The sequence below is a fragment of the Hordeum vulgare genome, chromosome 5H (assembly GCF_904849725.1).
Source record: "Hordeum vulgare subsp. vulgare chromosome 5H, MorexV3_pseudomolecules_assembly, whole genome shotgun sequence".
NCBI classification, from domain to species: Eukaryota; Viridiplantae; Streptophyta; class Magnoliopsida; order Poales; family Poaceae; genus Hordeum; species Hordeum vulgare.
Genome location: NC_058522.1, coordinates 161777430 through 161787838, shown reverse-complemented (window position 1 = coordinate 161787838; position 10409 = coordinate 161777430).

The following is a 10409-nucleotide window of genomic DNA, read 5'->3' as shown; positions in this document are numbered from 1 at the left end:
AATCATATCAACTATATGATTCATGCTCGACCTTTCGGTCTTATGTGTTCCGAGGCCATGTCTGCACATGCTAGGCTCATCAAGCTTAACCCAAGTGTTCCGCGTGTGCAACTGTTTTGCACACGTTGTATGTGAACGTTGACTCTATCACACCCGATCATCACGTGTTGTCTCGAAACGACGAAATGTCGCAATGGTGCACGGTCGGGGAGAACACAATTTTGTCTTGAAATTTTAGTGAGAGATCACCTCATAATGCTACCGTCTTTCTAGGCAAAATAAGGTGCATAAAAGGATTAACATCACATGCAATTCATAAGTCACATGATATGGCCATCATCTTGTGCTTCTTGATCTCTATCACCAAAGCACCGACACGATCTTCTTGTCACCGGCGCCACACCATGATCTCCATCAACGTGTCGCCATCGGGGTTGTCATGCTACTTATGCTATTACTACTAAAGCTACGTCCTAGCAATATAGTAAACGCATCTGCAAACACAAACGTTAGTTTAAAGACAACCCTATGGCTCCTGCCGGTTGCCGTACCATCGACTTGCAAGTCGATATTAACTATTACAACATGATCATCTCATACATCCAATATATCACGTCACGTCATTGGCCATATCATATCACAAGCATACCCTACAAAAACAAGTTAGACGTCCTCTAATTTGTTGTTGCATGTTTTACGTGGCTGCTATGGGTATCTAGTAGATCGCATCTTACTTACGCAAAAACCACAATGGAGATGTGCAAATTGCTATTTAACCTCTCCAAGGACCGCCTCGGTTGAATTCAACTAAAGTTGAAGAAACCTACACCTGCCAGTCATCTTTATGCAACGAGGTTGCATGTCAATCGATGAAACCAGTCTTTCGTAACCGTACGAATAATGTCGGTCCGGGCCGCTTCAATTCAACAATACCGCCGAATCGACAAAAGACTAAGGAGGGCAGCAAATCAAACATCACCGTCCACAAAACCCTTTGTGTTATTCCCGAGATAACATCTACGCATGAACCTAGCTCTGATACCATTATTGGGGAACGTTGCATGGGAAACAAAAAAACCCTACGCGCACGAAGACCTATCATGGTGATGATCATCTATGAGAGGGAGAATGGATCTACGTACCCTTGTAGATCGCTATGCGGAAGCGTATATAACGCAGTTGATGTAGTGGAACGTTTCCGCGATTCAGATCACCGTAGTCGTACTATCTCATCATGATTTGTCCCGCGAACTTCATCACGATCCGTCCCGCGAACTTCATCACGATGCGTCACGCGATCTTCATCACGATGCGTCCCGCGAACTTCATCGTGATCCTTCCAAATCTAGTGTCGAACGGACGACACCTCCGCATTTAGCACACGTACAGCTCGATGACGATCTCCACCTTCTTGATCTAGCAAGAGGGGCGGAGAGGTAGAAGAGTTCTCCGGTAGCGTGGAGGTGCGCTGATGGTGGTGATGATCTACTCCGGTAGGGCTTCGCCTAAACTCCGCAGAAATACGATCTAGAGGAAAAACTGTGTGGTATAGGGTCGAGCAGCACGTGGCAAAGTTGTGTCTCAGAAACCCTCAATACCTCTAGTATATATAGGAGGGAGGGAGGAGAGGAGGCAGCCTCAAACCCTCAAGGTTTGGCCGAAATTGGAGGTGGAGGAGTCCTACTCCAATCATACTTGGAGTAGGATTCCACCTTCCTACTTGGAAACTCTTTCCACCTTGTGTTTTTTCCTTCTCAAACCTTATGGGCCTTAGTGGGAACTTATTCCAGCCCACTAGGGGCTTGTTTATCTCTTCCCATAGCCCATGAAACCCCTTGGGGCGTAACACCCCTCCCGATGGTCCCCGACACCCCTCCCGGCACTCCCGGTACACAACCGATGAGCCCAAAACTTTTCCGGTGACCAAAACAGGACTTCCTATACATCAATCTTTACCTCCGGACCATTCCGGAGCTCCTCTTAACGTCCTCGATCTCATCTGGGCTCCGAACAACTTTCGTTTACCAACACCGATAACTCAACTATACTGAAACGTCACCGAACCTTAAGTGTGTAGTCCCTGCGGGTTCGAGTACTATGTAGACATGACCCGAGACACTCCTCGGTCAATATCCAATAGCGGGACCTGGATGCCCATATTGGATCCTACATATTCTCCGAAGATCTTATCGGTTGAACATCGGTGTGAAGGATTCATATAATCCCATATGTCATTCCCTTTGTCCTTCAGTATGTTACTTCCCCGAGATTTGATCGTCGGTATCCGCATACCTATTTCAATCTCGTTACCGGCAAGTCTCTTTACTCGTTTCGTAATTCAAGAACCCGTGACTTACACTTAGTCACATTGCGTGCAAAGCTTGTGTGTGATGTTGTATTACCGAGTGGGCCTCGAGATACCTCTCCGTCACACGGAGTGACAAATTCCAGTCTTGATCCATACTAACTCAACGGACACCTTCGGAGATACCTGTAGATCACCTTTATAGTCACCCAGTTACGTTGCGACGTTTGATGCACACAAGGTATTCCTCCGGTGCCAGTGCGTTATATGATCTCATGGTCATAGGAACAAATACTTGACACGTAGAAAACAATAGCTATAAAACAACACGGTCAATATGCTACGTTCATAGTTTGGGTCTTGTCCATCACATGATTCTCCTAATGATGTGATCCCGTTATTGAGTGACAACACTTGCCTATGGCCAGGAAACCTTGACCATCTTTGATCAACGAACTAGTGAACTAGAGGCTCACTAGGGACAGCGTGTTGTCTATGTATCCACACATGTATTTGAGTTTCCAATCAATACAATTCTAGCATGGATAATAAACGATTATTATGAACAATGAAATATAATAATAACTAATTTATTATTGCCTCTAGGGCATATTTCCAACAATTCCGACTCGGACTATGCCGAAGACAAGGTTGATAGAAAATCCACCTTGGGTACATGTCAAGTTCCGGGTAGATCTCTTGTGTCTTGGTCTTCCAAGAAACAAAACTCGGTATCTTTATCTACTCCTCAAGCTGAATATATAGCCGCCGGATCATGTTGTGCGAAATTACTATGGATGACTCAAACTCTTAAGGATTATGGCATTCATGTTAGAAAAGTTCCATTGTTATGTGACAATAAAAGTGCTATTAAAATTTCCTATAATCCCGTGTAACATTCTCAAACAAAACATATCCAAGTGCAACATCATTTCATTCATGACCATGTTGGTAAAGGAGATATAGATCTCAAGCATGTTCTTACAAACAAACAATTAGTTGATATCTTTACCAAACCACTCGATGAGAAAGTGTTTTGTCATTTGAGGAGTGAGTTGAATATCATTGTTGCTTCAATCTTGAGCTAGACTCACTCGGATGCATGAAAGGGCATGAGCTTGATTGCCTATTCCATGATGCTATTGATATGACTATCCTATCTCTTGGAAAACTATGTTCCCTTGTATTGCATCTAATATTTTTTAGGTACTTGGAAGAACAACACTCCACAAGATTGCCATCAACTCTCATCAAAAGAAATCTTGACATGGCCAAGTATCAACAACCCCTTCTTTGGAGATGCGGGAACAAGACAACCAAAATAATATCCTTGACTATCATTTGATGAATTTATTCACTCTTGTCATTTGGATATATTATGGTCTTCCTTGTATGACTAACCAATGTAGGTGTAAAGTGAACCAAAATGACAAGGATTGCTCCCAACTCAAGATGATCTTCATCAACATTGAGCATCCACAACAAGTTCACCTACATGCCATGTCACCAACATCATTCGAAGGTATGTACTCATATCCTTGATAAAGTTTTACACCAATTCATGAGGTAAAGAAACTCAAGTGATATGAAGACACTCAAGTTCTTAATTGAAAAATGGTAACCCCATTTTGCGCTTAACGATGAGTATGACCTATGATCAAGCAGTCTTGCTTGACTCTGTTGGAAATATGCCCTAGAGGCGATAATAATATGGTTATTATTATACGTCCTAGTTCATGATAATTGTCTATTATTCATGCTATAATTGTATTAAGTGGAAATCATAATGCATGTGCGAATATATAGATCACAATGTGTCCCTAGTGAGCCTCTAGTTGGCTAGCTCGTTGATCAATAGATGATCATGGTTTCCTGATCATGGACATTGGATGTCATTGATAACAGGATCACATCATTGCGGAATGATGTGATAGACAATACCCAATCCTAAGCATAGCACTAGATCGTGTTGTTCGTCTGCTAAAGCTTTTCTAATGTCAAGTATCATTTCCTTAGAGTGTGAGATTGTGCAACTCCCGGATACCATTGGAGTGCTTTGGGTGTATCAAATGTCACAACGTAACTGGGTGATTATAAAGGTGCACTACAGGTATCTCCAAAAGTGTCTGTTGGGTTGTACGAATCGAGACTGGGATTTTTCACTGTGTGTGACGGAGAGGTATCTCTAGGCCCACTCGGTATTCCATCATCATAATGAGCTCAATGCTACTAAGGAGTTAGCCACGGGATGATGTGGTATGGAACAAGTAAAGAGACTTGCCGGTAACGAGATTGAACAAGGTATAGGGATACCGACGATCGAATCTCGGGCAAGTATCATATAGGTAGACAACGGGAATTGGATACGGGATTGATCGAATCCCCGACATCGTGGTTCATCCGATGAGATCATCATGGAACATGAGGGAACCAACACGGATATACATACCCCGTTGTTGGTTATTGACCAGAGAGGTGTCTCGGTCATGTCTGCATGTTTCTCGAACCCCTAGGGTCTACACACTTAAGGTTCGATGACGCTAGGGTTATATGGGAATAGTGTACATGGTTACAGAAGGTTGTTCGAGGTCCCGGATGAGATCCCAGACGTCACGAGGATTTCCGGAATGGTACGGAGGTAAAGATTCAAATAGAGGAAGTGAGGATTTGATCGCCGTAACTGTTTCGGATGTCACCAGTAATGTATTGGGTCCACCGAGAAGGGCCACCAGCCCCAAACTGCTACATGGGCCTTAAGTGGATGGGAACCAGCCCCTAGGTGGGCTGGTGCACCACCACTAAAGGCCCAAGGAATAGCAAAGAGTGGAGGGGGCAAACCCTAGGCGTGGATGTGCTGCCTTGGGCCTCAATGCCCACCCTAGGGAACCTTCACCCTTGGCCGCCGCCCTCCTTGCCCATCTAGGGCTACCATACCCCTTAGGGTGGGAAACCCTAAGGGTGGGCACCCTACTCCTCTCCTCCTATATATAGTGGACGGTTTGGTGTTGTTTTCAGACATGATTTATGTCTCTCTCGGTGTAGCCCTACTCCTCCTCCTCCTCGTCCTCCATAGTGCTTGGCGAAGCTTTGTCGGAATACCACACAGCTCCACCGTCACCACGCCGTCGTGCTGCTGGAGCTCTTCCCCAACCTCTCCTCCCTCCTTGCTGGATCAAGGTGTTGGAGACGTCACCGGGATGCACGTGTGTTGAACGCGGAGGCACCGTTGTTTGGTACATAGATCGGAATCCACCGCAATCTAAATCGCTGCGAGTACGACTCCATCAACCGCGTTCTAGCAACGCTTCCGCTTAGTGATCTTCAAAGGTCTGAAGATGCTCTCCCCTTTTGCTCGTTGCTGGTTTCTCCATAGATAGATCCCTGTGTGACGTAGGAAATATTTTGAAATTAATACTGTCGGGAAAACGACACCTATGGGAATCTCTAAGGATCCCTTGATCGTTCGGCAAAGGGAGAGAGGTGGCGCCAAGAGCGGAATTAGCGATTAGCACCAACAAGGTCGTTTACCCAGGTTTGGGCTGCTTGGCACGTAAAACCCTACTCCTGCTTTGCTTGTATTGCATGCTTACTGTAGGGTTATTTGCTACAATAACTTAGCTGGTGATCAAAGAGTCTAACCCCAAAAGGTCCCACCCCTAGAAATGAGCTTTGGGCCTCCTTTTATAGGCAAAGGGGTCACCAACAGTGTGCTCACCGGTTGGATAGTAAACAGGATTCACCGCTTATCTATCTACTGTGGTGTCAGGGCCAGTAAATGCCTTGGTAGGCCCCCTGACCAGCATAAAGCTGGCTTCGACATGTACCCAAGTGTATTGACACCTGGGCTTTGTGCTGGCGCATGAGGGATGCGCTGGAGCGGTGGTGGTAGGTGGCACTATGGCAGGAGGGACACCTGGAGGGCGAAGGGAACCTGCCGGCCTGGCGTCCTTGCCTACCGCCTAGCCCATCTTCCCGGCAAGGATGGCTTGCCGGGGCCTCGGACATCTTCCCAGCAAGGAGGGCTTGCCAGCGCCTTGCAAGTATTCCCGGCAAGGAGGGCTTGCCGGCGCCTTGTGAGTCTTCCCGGCAAGGAGGGCTTGCCGGGGCCTTGTAGCCTGGGCTGGTTCTTCACACTTTTGGTGGGGTGTGGTCTTGGCGAGCCTGGGGTTTAACTTCCCGTCGGCTCTCTTAGTGTACTGTCGCCAGGGTGCCGTTGGTGCCCACGCACAAGTCTGGGGCACAGGAGACCCTAGTCTCTAGTGCACCGAGAGGAGCCCTCGAGCCTGGGCCACACACACATGCGAGGCGTCGTTGGGCCAGACCCAAAGTGGTGTACGGGCTTCTGTGGTAGGGCGCTTGGCAGCTTGGAGCCGTTGCAAGTGGACCTTCCCGAGGTCGCCCATTGAGCGCGAGAGGAGGAGAGGCGAGCGCACAATGGCCGTCCCACCTCCCGAAGCATTACTGCCACGCGTGAGGCATGCGTAGTAACGGTCAGGCAAGTGGCGATCGTGGACTTAAAGGTCGCATTCGTGGCAGGGCCCGTCCCTGCATGCATTGGTGCAGCAGGGCGGTTCCCTGTTCGCCCGTTATCAGGGGTGATTGGGCGAGAGGGGCAGTGGTTTATGGAGTGAGGAGAGATAGCCCCCGCGCCTCGCCCTATAAATTAGGAGATCTGTGAGGGGGTTTTGCTCATCCATCCAACTCCTAAACACTCGACATCCCCAGCTTGTTTCTGCAGTGTCTTCCTTAGCTTCAGGTGGCGCTCGCCCCTAACCATGGCTAGGGGATGAGGGCGGCCACCATCGGCCGCCAGGGTGGCCACCATCGGCCGCCATGGCGGCAATACGATCACATTCAGATCATGCCACAACTTCAGGGGCCACGGGGTCGCGGTCGCCGCGGAGGCCATGGCCGAGGAAGGCGGGATGCTACTCCAGCACCCCCGTCTTCTCCCCCAGTGCCAGCTTCTCCTCCATGGGGCGGGCACTCGGACGGGACGGTGCTGGAGTTCGTCGTGGAGCTGCACGGCGTTCCTCGGGGCCATCTGCACCTCCTCCGCCCCTTTGCCAGGGCGATGGAGGCCGCCAAGCCTCCCATCTTCTGGTTGTGGGCATACAATTGCTCCCTCGGTGCTATGCAGGTGCACGTGGAGTACTCGAAACGCCGCTCCATGTTGCTCGGGCGGGGCAGGAAAGCCTTCGCCCGCGCCCACAGCCTCGAGGATGGGCATGTCCTCCACTTCAAATTGGCAGAGGATGATATGCTATCTGTCAAGTTTTATGGGGTCTCAGGTGTGCGTCTCCGCTGTTGCAAAGAGAGCTCGAGCGGCACCGAATGTCCCTCCTCAAGCGATAGCGACACGGAGGACAGCGGTGGCAGTGGTGCTCTTGGTAGGTCAGGATCTTGGGGCATCAAGTTGGAGCACGAAACCCCGAGCTCTAACTGACCGCCGGCCATGCCGCCGAGGCCAGCTCACGCCTCTCCCCACCCGGCGGGGTTACCTTGCCGGAGCTGGCGTCAGTGCCTCGTGTTCCAGGAGGAGGCACCTTCGCAAGCTCTGGCTTCTCCATCCCCTCTTGCTAGGGTCACCTCGCCGGGGCCGGCGCTGGTGCCTTGTCTTCCAGAAGGAGGTGCGCTCGCGGGCTCCGGAACTTTCGCCCTTTCCCGTGGCCCTGTCCTCTGGCGCCAAACTAGAGAGACCGGGCGGCGCTTGTCGGGGCTGGTCCCATTCTCGTCGGCACAGTGCTGGTCCTGGAGGAGCCAGCCTAGGTTGTGCCGCGAGCCCTGCTTTTTGCCTTCTTGAACTTCTGTCCAGCAAGCATGTCCCTCGCCAAAAGACAGTATCATAGGTTAGAGTAGTAAAAATCATACATGTAATATGTCTGAGTTTTGCTTCAAACAGACGAATGAAATGTTGTTTCCTTTGTGTCTGATCCCCCTCTTTGTATGATACACCCTTTGCGTTTTTCGAAATCTTGCCGGCGTGATTGGTCCTGCCGCTAGTGCTTTGAGGAACAGATCCTTAGCAGTTCGGCGGAGGGGTCGTTATCGGCAAGACTCCTTGCCGCACTCAGTGCAACCATTAGATCGTCGAGCGTGGCTCGAGGCAAAATAAGGCATTGCATAGCCGCTTGGTTTGTTGAACCAGTTCGAAACAGTGTGAAGGCGCTCTGTGGCCATTCAGTTCATTGAATGAGTTCGTAACAGAGTCAAGGTGCGCTGATCCTAACAAGGTTCCATTTGCGCGCAGGTTTCTCAAACAAAGATTGGGATTTCCAGAAAGGGAACAACCTATCTACCCAAAAATTTCATCTAGAATCTCTATCACTTATCTGTTGTGCCGCGGCACTTCTTCTCGCGACGTCTGGATCTTTTGCCGGGGCCTCAGATTCCCGACAAGCAAGATGTTACACTCTCTCAGAAACTTCCCCACCGGCAAGGTTCTTGCTGATAGTCCTTGACTATCGTATAGGAAAGGGGTTGCCAGAGTATAACTCCTTTTTCACTTTTGCCAGGCTGTGCTGGCGGAGCCCCTGAGCTCATCTTCAGTGGCGACGCAACGCTTCCAAGGGGGGAACATTTCCGCTAGAGTGTGTGGCTTGGCTTTGGGACCTGTTGGCGCATCCTCGACGGTTATGCATCACTTCACGGAGGTGCGACAACCGGAGTATGCATCGGAGGCCACGCCGAAACCGCCAGGCACACCCTCGACAGCAACGTACTGTCCTGGAGCGGCGCATTAGCCTGATGCCATCGAACTCGGGGTCTCCACCTCCTAGGCATGCGCTCGTGCAGCAGCCTGCTCGTGCAGGCGTAAGAGACCATAGAGCAGAGGAGCGACCACCGCTGCGTTCCGTCTTTGGGAACCGCGGCGGTGCGCTCAACTTCCCAAGATCTGGTGCGGAGCTTGCTCGAATCCGCAAAAAAACTCTCAGCAGCTCCCCCTACCTGGCGCGTCGAACATGTCAGCAGCTTGAGATGTTCGAGGAGTTGAAGTTTATCTTTCAGAAGAATGCCTGGATCGAGAGGTATGAGACCTCCGATAAATTATATGCTTGCAAAATGGAGGAGAATTCGTTTGTCAGTGAACATGTGCTCAAAATGTATGGGTACTCAAACCGTCTAGGTGAGCTGGGAGTTAAACTTCCGCAAGAGGCTATCATTGACAGAATTCTTCAATCACTGCCACCTAGCTAAAAGAGCTTTGTGCTGAACTATAACATGCAAGGGATGAAGAAGTCGCCTGCCGAGTTATTCGCGATGGTGAAAGTCCGGAGTTAGAACTCCGGAAAAAACATTGGTTTCAAGTGAAACGGCAAAGGCAAGAAGGGTAACTCCAAGAAGAACGGCAAAACTGTTGCCACTCCGACGAAGAAACCCAAGGCTGGACCAAAGCCGGAAACATAGTGCTATTATTGCAAGGGGATGGGTCACTAGAACCGCAACTATCCCAAGTATTTGGCTGATAAGAAGGTGGCCAACGCCAAAACGGGTATATGTGATATACATGTTATTGATGTGTACCTAACCAACTCTCGTAGTAGTGCCTGGGTATTTGATACCGGTTCTATTGCTCACATTTGGAACTCGAAGCAGGAACTGCGGAATAAACAAAGGCTAGCGAAGGATGAAGAGACGATGCGCGTGGGAAATGGTTCCAAGGTTGATGCAATCGTCGTTGGCACAGTCTCACTTCAGTTACCATCAGGATTAGTTACGAACTTAAATAATTGTTATTTAGTGCCTACGTTAAGCATGAACATTATATCTGGATCTTGTTTATTGTGAGACGGTTACTCATTTAAGTCAGAGAATAATGGTTGTTCTATTTTTATGAGTAATATCTTTTATGGTCATGCACCCAATGTGAGGGGTTTGTTCATATTGAATCTTGATTATGATGACACACATATACATAACATTGAGACCAAAAGATGTAGAGTTAACAATGATAGCGCCACCTTTTTGTGGCACTGCCGCTTAGGTCATATTTGTGTAAAGCGCATGAAGAAACGCCATGCTGATGGGCTTTTGGAGTCACTTGATTTCGAATCACTTGACACGTGCGAACCATGCCTGATGGGCAAGATGACTAAGACTCCGT